The 14,704-nt window shown below is 52.3% G+C and overlaps 2 protein-coding genes across 4 annotated transcripts in view; one reads left to right on the top strand and one right to left on the bottom strand.

Annotated features, from left to right (window-relative positions):
- Positions 1-30, bottom strand: part of MFGE8 (milk fat globule EGF and factor V/VIII domain containing) — a 7,475-nt gene extending 7,445 nt beyond the window's left edge. The window contains exon 1 of the mRNA XM_042876155.1: positions 15-30. The gene's annotated coding sequence lies outside the window, so the exon portion shown is untranslated. The remainder of the gene's footprint in view (positions 1-14) is intronic.
- A 10,979-nt stretch (positions 31-11,009) lies between these two features.
- The window catches only part of ABHD2 (abhydrolase domain containing 2, acylglycerol lipase), a 39,561-nt gene continuing 35,866 nt past the window's right edge, over positions 11,010-14,704 (top strand). Inside the window, exons 1-2 of one of the 3 annotated variants that reach the window (XM_042875837.1) lie at positions 11,407-11,551; positions 11,774-11,820. The gene's annotated coding sequence lies outside the window, so the exon portion shown is untranslated. Of the gene's footprint in view, positions 11,033-11,406; positions 11,552-11,773; positions 11,821-14,077; positions 14,100-14,704 lie in introns of those variants that run through there. The other 2 variants (XM_042875839.1, XM_042875838.1) reach the window with 2 other exon arrangements.

Genomic DNA, 14,704 nt, shown 5'->3' with positions numbered 1-14,704 from the left:
CGAGCCGAGCCGAGCCGAGCCGAGCCGAGCCGAGCCGAGCCGAGCCGTGCAGCTCCACTCCACCGCGGGGCTCGGGGCGGGGAGTGACTCAGCCCAGCCCGGCTCGGCTCGGCCCGGCCCCACGTGCTCCGCTGCCCGCCCCCGGGGCGGTCCCGGCCCGGCCCCTCGGAGCCCCGCAGCGGCTGCTCCGGCGGGTCGCGGCTACGGGTGGGGGGGATCGAAGCAAAATGGGCATCGTAGGGCGAGGTGCTGGGTTAGCAGCGTGGAAGCGAGGTGCTGGGGTGCACCCACACGGCAGCAGCATGCTGGGTGTGCGCGGCACGCTGCGGGGAGGGCCGGCACGGTGCGAACAAGCTGATCTTTGAGTGGTGTCCGCTCAGAACCCGTGCTGGAAAAGCCCTGCTGTTTTCCAGGGTTGGTGCCAAGTGAGGAGCTCGGCCCCATAAGGCAGGAACAGTGGGGCTAAGCAGTCTCAGGTTGAATTCGTATTCAGCAGCAACCGCTTCTGAGGAGGGTACAGGAAACCACACGGTAAATGAATGCAGGACGATTTGCTTCTGCGCTGGAAATCCGCTCCTCTCCCTCCTCCCGAACACAAAGCTGATCTTATCTCCTCTTGCAAAATGCCCCGTTTTAGAATTAACTAATCAACTGCAGATAGTTCCATGCTGCTCAGTGTTGACTCTTCCCCAGAACTGCACCTCTCCTGGCTCTGGCACCTCAGCAGCTCAGCCGTGTTGCTCTGCACTATAACCCACCTCATTTTCCATCCCCCTTCCAGCACCCAGCCACTCAGGCACAGTGCCTCTGAGGTGCGGCCAGGTGCCCACGTCCCACTCAGAAAGTCCTGCACGTATCCTCGGAGCAGTGGGGCATGAGGAACGCGGGGAGCACGCACCCAGTGCCCACACAGACTTCCATTTGTTAGTGATGAAAGACCAGCAAGCCTTTAGCTCCTGGCACGGTGAGAAGCAGTGGCTGGAAAGGAGAGAGAGGACGGGATGCAGTGCTTGCTTTCTAACAACCCCTCAAGCTCAGGGTAATTGCTGCTGTTGTGTTGAGTGGAAAACAAGGTCAGGAGGAGGAGAGCACAGGGCAAGATTCCCAGGGCTGTACACGAGCAACTAGGACAAGGGTGTTTGTTTTGCTGTTCAAGGAGCAACTGCCTGGACGTGTCTAAGAGAGGATGCGGGACCCAGAGGGAGCTACAGAGAAATCAGCAGCCTCTCTAAAAACAACGAGCAGAATGTTTTCCTTCTGTCCCCTGGGGCATGAATGTTGATGTCCCTGCTAACATGCATGGGAAAGGATATTAAAAGCAGAGATGGGGAGGGCTGGCAGAGCCCTGCTCCCTGTAGGATCCCTGTCCTGGCTGCACGAGGCTCCTCAAATGGAGGAATGGTAGACCCCTGAGCTGCAGGGCTGAGAGGACCCTGTGCTGGGCTGGGAGGACCCTGTGCTTGGGGATCCCAGCTGGAAGAGGAAAGAAGCACATGAAGGGAGAGCAGTAACCTGCGAAACACAGGGAAGTGGTGATGCATGAAGACAGCCCCGCACCACACCCGGCTTCATGCAGCCAAGTTTTCGCAAGGGATGGCTCTACTTGAAAGAGTTGGGCAGGTCAAAGGTCAGGCATAATTTCACTCCTTTCTGCAGGGACTATTTAGGCCTTGTTATAGCAGGATTTACCACTGGGTTTGGTTTCTCCTTTGGGAAGATCTTCCAAGCCCAGCAGTGCTGTAACCCTTTGTGAGTCGCACAGATCGCCCTATCCTGGGCCACAGAGCCGGGGTGATAAGGAAGGACATAGTGATGGGGCTGCATGTTTCTGAAGCACAATCCTCTTTGTTTCCAATCTCATACAGAGATGTTCCCCTTGACCGAGGCGAACAACCCCCAGCTTCCAGTTGCTCAAGAGCAAAATCTGTGCCAGCAGCTGCCAGCCATAAAGGCCCACGCGTTTCGTCTCGCAGCCCATGTGTTTGCAGCGATTATTGCTGCAGTTTTGGCTATTATTTCTGCTATCCTTCCGTTACAAAGTTCAGTGGCTCAGGTTTATCTGGCAATCAGAGCAATGTTACACCCTGGAGGATCCCTGACCCACTGCAGCCACCCCAGTGCTGAACCCATCCCATTCCTCCAGCAGCTTCATACAAAGACCTGGGAAGGTTTGTTGCCCCGTGGAACAAAGCCTCTGTCCTGCCACACATCTGCTCCTCCGAGCAAGAGAAGCCACTCACAGCACCATCTCAGACACTTAAGCCCCAGCCTGCCCCTAATCCCCCTAACTGGATAACCCCGTGCTCAGTGCCAGCATCGTGAGCCTCCTGCAGCCCAGTCTGCCCCACGTCACCATCCACCCGCTGCCAGCTCATGGTTTCCGATGGCTGCAGCAGACATCTGTGGCCAGGCCAATCCTTGCATCTGGCTCAGCTATTCTGTTTATTTTCTAGAGGGGAAAAAAAAAAAAAAAAGCTTTCCAAATCCTCTGCCCTTTCCATGAAAAGGGCAATGGTTTCTTTAAACATTAAACTTGCAGGGATGCTAATGCTTAGGTAGCAGGAAATTCAGGGCTGTCTGAAGGAACCTAGACACTGAATATCCTTAGGGCATGGAAAGCTCCTTATGAGTTCCCTTCGGGGTGTGAATCAAAAGGAAGGCAGCAAAGGGCAGCACGCTTCCCCAGGTTGCTCAGCTCCTGCTGATGGTGTCAGGGCTCAGATGAGATCCTCACCAGTTCAGCTTCAAGTCCTTTGCTCTAACCTCGATAAACAAGATTAGATCCAGATTAGAGCTGGTGTGTCTGAGTAAGGTGCTTAATGTAAGCACCTTTATATAACCCCTTCTCTGAATTCAAGTGCTGTGCAGTCTTTAAGGTTTTATCCATGCTGTTTCTTTAACAGAAAACGTGTCGCTTTGTCTTCACGCTACAGATGGAAAACCAAGGGCTGTAGGGCTGGAGGAGAGGACAGAACTCCCTTCTTTTGGTCTATCTGATAGGCACAGATGTGGGCTCGGCCTCTTAGAGATGTGTTCTCAAAGCTCAACCCAACCCAATCTGAAAGGAACTCCCAGGGTCAGCTTGGCTGCTGGTGGTGGCAATTCACCATAGTGCCTCCCAGGATGGGAAGGACAGAGCAGACCCCACATTCAGCCCCCATCCCTCACCAAGAACTGGCACTGTGTTGCAGTGCATGACCGAAACTGCTCATCGATCAGCATGAGTGACCCTGGCATGCCCCACTGTGAGCAGATGCCACGGGCAGATAAGCCATGTCTCTTTTGTTCTTTTCTCAGGAAGCTCTTGGCAAGCTCCCCCCTTGACAGAAAAAAAAAACAAAAAAAACCCCCACTAAATTGCACACTTGATAACTTTATCATCTAGGCTCCTCTGATAAGTGAGGCTTTATGGCAAGGGACAGCTCTCCTGCTATCAGGACAGCTCCTTGCTCAAGCCACCCGTGTGGTGCACGTGTTCTCAGCACACGCTTCCCCTGCAGGACCGTAGGGCCAGAATGAGCTCCTGATCTGATCAAACACCTGGGGCCCCACAGCACTAATGCTTTATGAATATGTACCAGCAATAATGAACTTTGGGTGCTGGGCCAAGAGCTGCGGGGAGCCCAGAACCTGTCCTACCGGCTGGTTGAGGGTGGTTTGCTCATTAGGGCACGCTCCCTCCTCCATCCCACCCGCCTATCTGTGCAGGAGAGGCTCTGCCCAGCCCTGGGCCTCCTTCATTTGCCAAACTGCCTTTGATCTCTGTATCTCACAGGGTAATTAGAAGGCTGAGCCCTGCCTCGCCCCCTACCCATGCCTCCCCCTTGCTCTGATCCCCCCAGAGCCAGGTGAGGTGACTTGCCACAGCTCTGGGATGTGTTTCATCCTGAAGAGAGGCAAGTTTGGTGCCTTTTGAGGTGCATTCCAGCAGCCACATCTATGGCTGCGATAGTAGAACACAGAGTCAGGCTCTATTTCTAGGGGGTCATACCTCCAACACAGGACCTGCAGCACACAGCAGCTCTCAGAGGCCACCAAGAGTCCCAAGAGCCCCCAACGCGGCAGGAGCTGCTCTCCCAACCCATACAGATCCTGGTAGGGTTGAAGCTCTTTCCCAGGTGCCTCCGGCCCCGTGGGCTGCATCCTGTAGAGCCACAGCGGAAACCACAGCAGGAGCATGCTTGGCACCAAGCTCCACGCCCAGGAGAGCCGGCTCTGCTGCCTGCTCCTCCTCTGCCACGGCTCCTCCTCTCCTCATAAGGAAATGAAAACAAACTCCAGGCCAGATATGTGTCCCCAGTGAAACCCACGTGTCAGCACCAGGCAGGGCTGCTGCTTGCTCCAGGTGCCCAGACCCAACAGGGAGGATGCACACACCCAAGGCACGGCACACCTAGGGAACCTCCATAGGGTTTTTAGCAGCAGACACATGGCAGAACACTTATTAGTGCTCTGTTTTGCACCATACCCTCATAAAGCCTCCCAAGCAGGAAGGCGTTTCTGTCTCCCCGCCCAGAGGTTCACACTAACACATGTTTAAGCCATCCACTCTGCTAGTCACACCCCCGTCCTCCTCCTCCACGGGAACTTCCACCGTGCTGGTGACCTTGCTGAGGGCTCTGGGAGCAGTGTCACCCACGGCAGCAGCTGTCACACCAGCAACACTCCAGCACAAGCGCATCTGTTGCAGCTTTGCCCATGCCATCGCCTTTGCAGGCATCAGAGCTGCCCAGACCTCAGCTGAACTGGAAGGACAGAGGAGGTGGGAAACAACTGGAAAAAGAAGCCATAAGGACAGGAAGCCTGCTCCCCCTGAAACTGCCCTCTTACTTTCTGTGTCACAGTGACAAGGGTTGTTACAATACACAGGGAGAAACATTTCAGCAATTTTCTGGCCAAGGAGAGGATCAGTTTGCATTCTGCCAACAAATCCCCTCTTGGCCATATCCATTTTACAGTTCCCTTCTGCTGCCTTGTCACCCTGCCCCACAATGCAAATTCCTGTTTGCAAACCCCGTGCATCCCAGCGGCTGCTAGAGAACTTATATGGGCTCAGCTCCAGGGCTGAGTCCCCAGCTGCCAATGGGCTGCTGCCCTGGCAGCCCCAGCAATCAACTGTGGCCCTGAGGTGGGTGCAGTTCCTTCAGGGCTGGTGTGAAACAGGGTTCCTTTGCGCTCTTCTTCATTTGTCATATCTGTATCCTCTGTTTTTTTGGGAAGTAATCTTCTGCAAGACCTAGAAATGTAAGGAAATCTCTTCCCCCTCTTACAGCCACATCTGCGCATTGCCTCGCATGCTGCAGGCAGACGGACAGACAGACAGACCTATCTGCCAGCCATGAGGAAGGATAGGGAGGTGGCAGGGCTGCGTTTTGCACAGCACGTGCAGCCCCACGCAGGAGGCACGTTCACTGGGGCTGCCTGTGGTTAGCTGGCATGCTTTGCAGGAGCAGCCAGCGATGCGGAGAGCAGCGTGTTTGGGAGCATGCCGTGGCTTTGCCTCGTCTTGCAGCTGCCTGCCAGCTGCTGCACAAACACAGCCCTGTCTGCCGTGCCCCCCCCTGCCTCCCACCCGCTCTGCTCCTTGCAGGGCTCTGGGATCAGCCTGGCACTGGTGTGCATCTATTTCATATTTTTTCCTCCCTACTCTCAGCTTCATCTTCTGATTTGTCCTCCATTATCTCACTCCTCTCCCCCACCACGATCTCTGTCCCCTCCCTTTGCTTTTTCATGCATCGTTCTAATGACTCATTTCAGTTCTCCTACATTCTTCCTCTTTTCTTCCCATGTCCCAGCCTAACCCTTGGACACCTCTTGCTCTGCTCCATCTGTGCAATGCACAAATGAGACCAGCATTCATCAGACCCCAAAATGCAAACAGAAGCTGCCTGCAGGCTTCCCATACTGTATCCCACTGCCTCAAAACCACTAAGCCCTGTCCAGAGCCTTTCTGCATGTTGTCTTCTGGGGCTTAAAACGAGCTAGACAAGGCTGATATTTGAGTGCGAAAGAGCCTTAGGGGTGTCAGTAATCACAGCCAGCACCTTGTTCTCCATCTCACCTCACAGACAGCATTTTCTGCACACTTTTACCTGTCTTTGAAGGCATGCTGGTTGTGAGGGAGGAGGGCTCCCATTCCCTGCAGCACAGCACCCTCTAGCCTCCACTAGGGCCACAGCTCTGCGCTGGTTTGGAAAGAGGACCTCCAGCACCACCACAACCATTCCACCACGATCCATTCCTGCCCATGCACGCCCAGCCCTACGCGATGCCACCACGGTGTGATTACTGTGCAGCTCAGAAGTTATGCAAAGGGTGGATTCCAAGGAAAATTCGGGGATCAGGACCAGGGTGGTCACCCCAGCTAGGGACGTAGCAGCAGAAGTTCCCCACTTGGCTGGGACTGGCACACGGGGATTCCTTCATGCCCCCAACCCTCAGCTTTCCCCTGCCTCCTAACACCACAAGGCATTCTCTCCATCTTCCCACCCCCTCACACACCACTCACCTCCCCAGCCCAGCAACAAGCCAGTTTCCTCCCCCCAAAACCCAATCCCATCACCCCTGCCCCAACATCCCTCCCAGCTTCCTACACCTCCATAAAACAAAGCTCTGGCTCTTTGCTCCCCATCACCATCACCCCGTCCCCCAAACCATACCCTCATTTTTTGTTCCCACCATCATCCAAACCCCCACCTCTCAGCCTATCCCAGTTCCCACTATTTTGGCATGACGCAGTGGTTCCGCCTCTGCTCACTTCATTTCCATAAACACCAGAAGCAGCTCTTCCCCTTTCCCAAAGCAGGAAAAAATCAGGGGACCCATAATCCTACTATTCACTTCCCTGAGCTTTTGTTTGCAGCATTGCAGTCCCCAGCTTATTCTTCTCAATTCATCACCACTTCTATGGCAACTTTTCCACAGTATTTCACAAGCAGTCCCTGAAAAAGTGTGGCTTTAGCAGCCTCCCTTGCTGTCTTTCTGAGGCTGGATAATCATAGCCTTTCCAAACTCCAACCTCAAGAACACAGCATAACGGCAAATGTCAGACAGACCACTTGGAATTAAATGGAAGGCAAACAGTTTCCTTTATTCAGTATGACATCTTGGAAGTACTCCAGGAGAAGCTCATACATCTCTCTGGCTTTGCTACATTCATTTGTTCCATCTTGCCTTCTACCAACATCTCCCCTCCCTGCTCACTGCCTGCTAGCTACCTGCTGCTTGCACTCCACCTCCCCAGAACACCAAAACACCTCCTGGCACCTGCAGCTGTGTCTTAATGTATCGAAATTTGGGACAGAAGGGGAGGAATGGCTCTGAACGAACAAGAGGCGGTATCATAGGTGGCTCCTGTTGGGAACAGGCCTGCTCAGCCCGGCAGCTTTTGGTGCAGAGGTCTGGGATCTCACCTCCCCAGACTCATGGGAAATCCCAGGAGTGTTTTGGCATGGATTCATCTCAGAGATACAGAGAGGGACCCCTCCTCTGCAAGGCTGGGACTTCCTGGGGAGGCAGCAGTGTCCAAGTGCCACAGGGCACCCAGCAGCAGGAACCAGAGGCATTGCTGGTGCGGGAGAATGGTTTCCAAAGCCTCTCCCTCCAGCCAGCAGCTGTGGCTGGACATGGGGTGAGAGGAGTGAGCTGGTAGTCAGGAATCTGTGGACAGAAGCAGCTGAGCGCAGCCTGGTAAAATGCTCAGCTGGGTGGTATTTCTCTTCTGGCCTAAAGAATGCAACAGCCAATCTGCTCTGAAACGATTAGTGAAGGTCCTTGTGCTGGCGAGCAGAGCCCTCTTGGTTTGGCAGGGAAAAAAACAAACAAAAAAAAAAAACAACAGAAGAAAAAAAAAGAGTCAGAATGTCTCTAGCAATGGGGTAGAAGACATTCAAGACGAGATCAGGAAACTCTGGTTTATAAGGGGATGAAGGGGTGCATAGCAGTAACCCGGTGAGGCTGAAGTTAGTCGGTGAGTTCTATAATTAGGAAACAAATAGCGTGCTAAATAAACCCAGAGCTGAAACTTCTGAAGAGAGCGACAGAGCTGAAAGTTGGCAATGAGCAACCGAATGAGAATGTGATGGAAAAATACTGAGCAGGTGGGCCACGTGCCACCTCCACGGATGGTTTGTATGATGCAGCCATTCCCCCATCCCTGGCATTTGACTCCTTACGTTGTCAGCTCCCCAGGACAGAAGGCTGGTCTATTTAGAGATCTGCAAAGTGCTCATTATGCTTTTAGACACCGTTTTCAGAAAACACGTAAGAGTCCAAAGAGCGCCGTGCATCCAGATCCAACGGGCTCTCAAACAGCAGAGTGCTGCAGCCGGCAAGTCAGTATTTCATAGGAATGGCAGAGAAGGCAGAAAGGAAAAATCATTGCCTTTGTTTCCATCTAAAAAGCTTTTCTGTGCTCACACGTCCCTGACAGACACTTCACTTCCTTTCAGCTGGCAATCGAACCCTGTATTCCCTCTTTGCTGCTGCTGCGGTGGCAGAGATCAACGCCCCAAAGTTTCCTCCAGCAAAAAGGTTTCCTGAGAGGTTCAAACTCCCTGGGTGTCCTTAAGTTCATCAGTGCATCGTGAGTTGCTGAGTAGGAGAAAAGCTGGGCCAGTGAAATGAAGTAGAGAAGCCTGAAATCCTTGCGGCAGCAGCGGCCAAAAGAGAGAGATGTGAAGAATAAAAGGTCACTGCACAAGGTGAGTGTCAGCCTGGCCCCGCACTGCACCAAGTTCTCTCTGCCTGGTACCTCCCCAGTTGCTGGGTTTTTAAAGGCAAAATTACAGTCAACCTTTTCTTGACCTCACTCTATAGAGGCTAAGTGCACAATGCCACTTGGCAAAGCAATGCATTGGGCCTCCTTTGCAGTACCCAGGCTAATCAGAGAAGGACCTTAAGCATCACGGTGCTGCTGGACATCCCCACCCCACTTTGGTGCAGGAACATCAGACAAGGACCTGCTGGCCTGGACCTGTCAAATCACTCCCTTTGAGGTAGGCAGTCTGGAAATGGAGCTGGCTCTTCCCAGCACCCCCTCTTTCCAGGATGGTTTATGCAACTGTTTGGATGGCTTTTCCCAAGCAAGAGCTGTGTGCTACGAGTGGCACAGCTCCTTCCTGGCTGTGAGCCACCTCCTGTGCACAGCACTGCTCCCACACCAGCAAGCCGTGCCATGCCATGCTAATCATCACATGGGTTTGGCTGCAGCAACATCAGCTCCCCACGCACTCAAAGGGAGGGCAGCTTCCTCTGCAGGACACGATTCAGAGGCAGCTTTAACAGCCCACAGCAGGGAGTGCATTCATTAACACGCTTGCTTCCTTCCATCCATCTCAGCTCCCACACTAGAAAACGCAGCTGAAACAGCCTGATTTTCTCCTGGGTTCCTCCTTCCCTATCTGGAGATTCAACAGCTTTTCACCACATCCCTTCTTCTTGCAGTAACCAGACAGCTCAGCAGTTGGGCCCACCGTCACATCCATGTGTGAATTTCTGCTGCCACCTATTCAGTGTTTTCCTCTCTGGTTCTCAGATCTCACTCCTCACCATGCCTGAGCACCTCTGATATAAAAGGCTGCCTTACGTTTTACTTCTCTCCCTCAGCATGAAGCGGGCAGATAAGAGTTTGTTTTGTTTTGTGTGTTGAAAGCTCTCTTCTAATAGCCTAGCTTTTCTCAGGTCTGAAAAATGCCCAACAACCTCAGGGGTTCAAAGTAAAAGCCCTGCCTGGAGGCTTAGCACTGCTTTGCTCTGTGTTTTCCTGCAGTCCTATGGTGAGAAGCAAGGTACAGTTGAATCAGCTGGACTGCAATTGCATGTAATCAAACTCAAACATGCTTCACATACTTGGGTAGCAGGCTGATACCGGAAGTTTATCTAATAAGCCTATCTTCCAGCTTAATCACAAGCATAACTCAGCTGCATTCCGTCACAGCAAACTTCAGCCCGGCTGGGTCACCATCAAGTCTAACAGCCACCGTACACCCCAGACATTGCCGTAAGGTTAATTAAAAGCCGCCAATGAGGAGCTGAGCTCAACTGCAAGGTGCAGATGGCATCTGGATGTGGGGATGAGCACGGCATCACCCAGCAGTGCCCTGGCTGCCTTTCCCACTGCTCCCTCCCTCACCGTGACTCAGTGCACAGCAGTTACTCATCTCTCCAGATACACAACTCTGGAAAATGTGACTGAGAGCTTTCAGGGAGCTCCAATTCCCGGTAAACAGAGGTAATGAAATGACTGACATCAGGGAAAGGATTTTTCCATCTGCTTATATAAAGCGACTGAAAACACGTCTAGGATGTTGATGTTACTGGGACCAGAACACACAGCTCTTCTGGGACACTACCAACAGAACTAAGCGTGTAAACATCGCATTGCAGACATTTCTTCTATTATTATTGCTGGACCCGGGGCTCTGCTCAGGCCAGAGCCAGCTCTGTGTCCTGAGGTGAGCCCACAGCCCGGTGACGAGACACGTAGCCATTTTGGAAGTCCTAAATGGGTCACGTCGCTGCTACACGATCACCTTTAGTCGGTCACACGGTAGCCCTCTACTACCGCTGTGTCGCACCTGAACGCGCTTTGACGCGATGCCAGCGGCCAGCACCCCGTTTTGCTCCCTCAGGACAGCCCAGCCTCGTGATACTGACAGCCGGGGCGGTTCCTGGGGCCGCCCTCCCTGCGGCAGGGGTGCAACCCCAACGGCAGGAAACGAGCGGAGAAAAGACTCACGCCTCATCCGCACCGCCCCATCCCACCCTGCCTCAGCCCCGCCCCGCTCCGTAATGGCGCCCGCAGCCGCGGCTCCCCACAGCCACCGACAGCCCCGCCCCACCCCTCCGCACACGCCAATCACCGCCCGCCTCCCGACTGACAGGCTGTTCAGTCAATGAAACCGCACGTCCCCACACAGCCGCGCCGCCACTACCCAATGGCACAGGAGCAGCCGTGCCCTCTACCTTCCCCTCAAGCCAGTCGCCGCGCGGGGTGGAGCGCGAGCGGCGTGACGATGGGGCCAATCGGAGGGTGAGGGAGGTTGCTAAGGGGCCGCGGGTAGCGGGCCGCCGCAGACGGGTGGGAGCGGTGGCGGCGGCCGGGCCTGCAGGTGAGGGGTGGCGGCGGGGTCCCGTCCTTGGGCGAAGGCGGCCGGGTCGGCTCGGCTCCCGCGGTGCTTTGCTTTATTCGCCCTGCGGCGCGCTCGCCCGTTCGCGTTCGGAGAGGCTGTGGGGGATGGGTTTCATTCTGTGTTTGAGTTCCCCTCCTCGAACAGCTTCCTCTTATTGTCGCTGCGCGGTCGCTCAGGCGGTAATTTCCAGCGATTCCCGTCTGCTCCCTACAGATCACATCGTGCTCCCACATCGCCGCCACCTCCTGCGGTTGCGGGCAGCGTGCCTTGTAGTAATCAGCGCAGTGCTGCGGTGCCGTTTATCGGTGGCTATCACGCTGCTGGCGCTGTTCGCGTTGGCGCGCGGTGATCGCTGCTGATGTGCTGCCCATCGATCGCAGCCTCGGGCCATTTGCGTTCCTCACGTCTGACTTTTGGAGGTATCATTTCCTTCTGCGGTGGTTATTTATTTATTATTGCTTCCTGTGCCCAGGTGGGCCGTTCTGTGCTTGACATAGTATTGGGTGGCTGTTGGTCTCTTCTCGGCTCATCTCGTTCAGCCTCTTTCTTGGGTGCTCACGAGAGCAGCCTGAGTAAGTGATCTGTGCCCTCCTTACAGCAGTGCATGCAGCCTTTCCTCATCCATCCATCCTTTATTTTAGACCCAGAGACAGCAGCAAGAACAGGAGGGATTTCGAGGAGCTAAAAGGTAATGTTTGGGTCCTTCTGCTCTCCTGTCTCATCCTTAAGAACAGTCATTTTTTAAGCTTTTGCTCTGGCAGCTCCTCAGCGTTCCTCAGTGAATTACCTAGATAGCGGATGAGGCTGATGGAGGATTGCCACGTTCTGTCTTTTTGAGGGGTGGAATCTCTTCCCTTTCTGACCTCCAGAGTGCCACAGAGGTTGAGTGTAACACTTTCCATCTTGTAGAACTCTTTTTGAAGAAGTTAAGCTAAGAATGGATCTGTTCTGTTCATCTTGCAAAAGCTGTGTTTTCACTTTACAGCAGGTTAAGTTTTTAGTGTTTCATAAAGCTGCATTATTAAACGTCACTGGAAACACACTGAAATGGACACTGTTCTGTGATGTAGGCAGGGAAAGGTGACAAAATGACATCATTTGTCTGTGACAGGCAAATGGAGAGTTTATCCAAATCTTCCAAGTTACAACTCTGCTTACAGATATGATTTTATGTTCTGTAGAAAATGGTGGCTTAACAGCAGTGATTCTGCCTCTCTGTAGCTTAACCTCGCTGGATAATGAACTTTGGGTGCTGATGTGGTGCTCTTCTTGGTGTCCTCCTCCTGTCTCTTCTTCCTTCATGCTGCTAGCTCTGGCAGTGCCAGAACTTGGGTTAAATTGACAAACAACAGGATTCAGTGAAGTCTGTAGTAGGGGTGTGCAAGACTGGGGTCGTTAGTGCTTGTGGTTCCAATTGAATGATGCAGACATCAGTTTCAGCCAATGTTACCTAGGGCCTGCAGATCATATTGGTTCAGGTTTGGAAACACATCAAGCATCAGAGAAGCACTGTCATGTGCTGTATGTTAGCTGAGTGTACAGGAGAGCTGCACGAAAGCTTGGTAAAATTAGCAGGTACAAAACAGTCTCATAGCTTAGCTGGCATTGTTGAAAGTTCAGACTATTTCTGCCTTCTTATGATTGGGTCGTAAGTTAGAAGTTTAGCATTTAATGATCTGCTTCACCTTCCTGATGCACTTGTTTGCAACAAATCTAGGCTGATGATGTCATTAGAATGTTAGAAATGGCCAGGTAGCCTAATACCATGGGAAAGGCAAGCGAGGTTTTCTTGTTGGTGCTGGAAATGGCTGGTGGCTCCTGGTGCTCTGCTACTGATTCTGTGAACTTTCCAGCAAAAGCTGAAATCTTTCAAGTTTTGCTGCAGTGTTGGAGTCACTCGCTTTTGTTGAGCTTCTGTGGAAGGTCTTGTTTATGATGCATTGGAGTACAGCTCCTAGCAGCTATTAGTGGTGCGTGCTGTAGATCAGCTGTTTCTATATGTGGAAAATGAACTTCCGAACAAATGTTTGCACTTCAGCCTAACTGGTTCTGGAAGATTATGCTTATAAGCAGTTTAAATAACAAACCAATCAAACTCAGCTGATTGACTTCAGTACCAAACAGTTCATTTCAATGCGCAAGGGCAATCTGTCCTTCTAGAGAAGACAAAGTCTCACTTGTCCAAAATACGTGGGTGGGAATGACGCTAACCTAGTCAGGCAGTGATCATAGGCTCTTTCATCTCTAGGAAGGCTTGTTTGCCCAAAGGCTTGTCTTTTCTCCATCTGTATCAACTGACTTGATAATAAAAAAAATAAAATCTCTGTAGCAGGTTCCTTAGCCAGCATTGGGCAGCAAGGTGCTTTACAAAGCATTTTGTATGACCCAAGTGCTTGAAGCATCTTTGTGCCTGTGCTCTGTTAGCAGTAACAGCAGTGGAAGAAGTGTCATACTTTGCAACACAGAGCACATTTTTCAGCACATTTCCAGATTCTGCAGGAAGCACCTAGCGCTGGAAATTTGCTTTGCTGCTGACAAATACTTGAGTTTCTCATTCTCGTAGCTTCGTTCTGTCCAGAATAAGTAGTAATGACAGCTTCCTCTGTCAGTACAGGCTGAGATCCTCTGCTAACAACCAGCCCCTTCTGAAACTTCTGCTGTATGGGTATTTGGTATTAAAATTGAGTGCTGAGTGCGTAGTGTAGTCTGGGCTCCTTGTAGAAAAGGTCAGCAGTAACGAGTGACTGGATGCTACTGCAGGCTTCACTGTTCACAACTTACCCTACTTCTATCCTAGTTTTTGAACTTATTTACATCTTCCAGGTATGCCTTTTCAGCACAGCGCAGTTGGCAGAGAAATTGCACCAAGAGCATTCAAGTCTGATTGTTCCTAAACTGAAAGACCCTGTTCTGTGATGTGTTGGTTGGACGTATCAGGGAAAGCAGATGCACAAAGTGAGCAGCCTTGTAAGTGGTGAAGAGAAATTCCAAAGACCGGTGGTTGTAATATCCCCAACTCCCATTCACACTCAACAGGACAGAGGGCAGTTAAGCTCTCCCAGCTTTAAGTTGTTGGCGACTGCTCTGACAATTCAAAACCTCTGCTTGCTGTATTCAGCATTCAGATAAAACCTGAGTGGGGGGAGGTAGGTGTTGGTCAGGTGCTGTCTCCCTGTGTTCTGTGCTATCCTGACCCATGGTTTTGTTTCTGAATGCAATTATGTGAATCAAACTTTTTGAGCATCAGCCTTCCTTCTGCCATGGGCAGTTTCAGGGTGAATGGCTCTGCGCATCTTCTGTACAGCAGTGGAGCAGAGCTGCTCAGCTGGGGGAAAATAAGCAAGTTTTTGAAGACTTCATTGTGAAGTGGCACCTCAGCTTCTGTTAATGTTCAGGTATTGGTGTTTTCTGGCCATTTAATTCAGGGTTGGTCTGGTTCCTCTTCGCTCGATGGATGGTGCTTCCCTGCTGTGCATCCAGACTGCTGTGCATGCAGCAGCTGAGATCTGCTTGGATTTCAGGCCGCTCTTCTGAGCTCTGACAGCATGGGGGTGGAGGGATCAAGCCTGAGG

The sequence above is a fragment of the Lagopus leucura genome, unplaced genomic scaffold (genome assembly GCF_019238085.1).
Source record: "Lagopus leucura isolate 7727_CA_CO unplaced genomic scaffold, USGS_WTPT01 Super-Scaffold_100015, whole genome shotgun sequence".
In the NCBI taxonomy this organism is placed as follows: domain Eukaryota; kingdom Metazoa; phylum Chordata; class Aves; order Galliformes; family Phasianidae; genus Lagopus; species Lagopus leucura.
The sequence above is the reverse complement of the archived record's forward strand: the minus strand, read 5'-3'. Positions and strand labels throughout refer to the sequence as shown.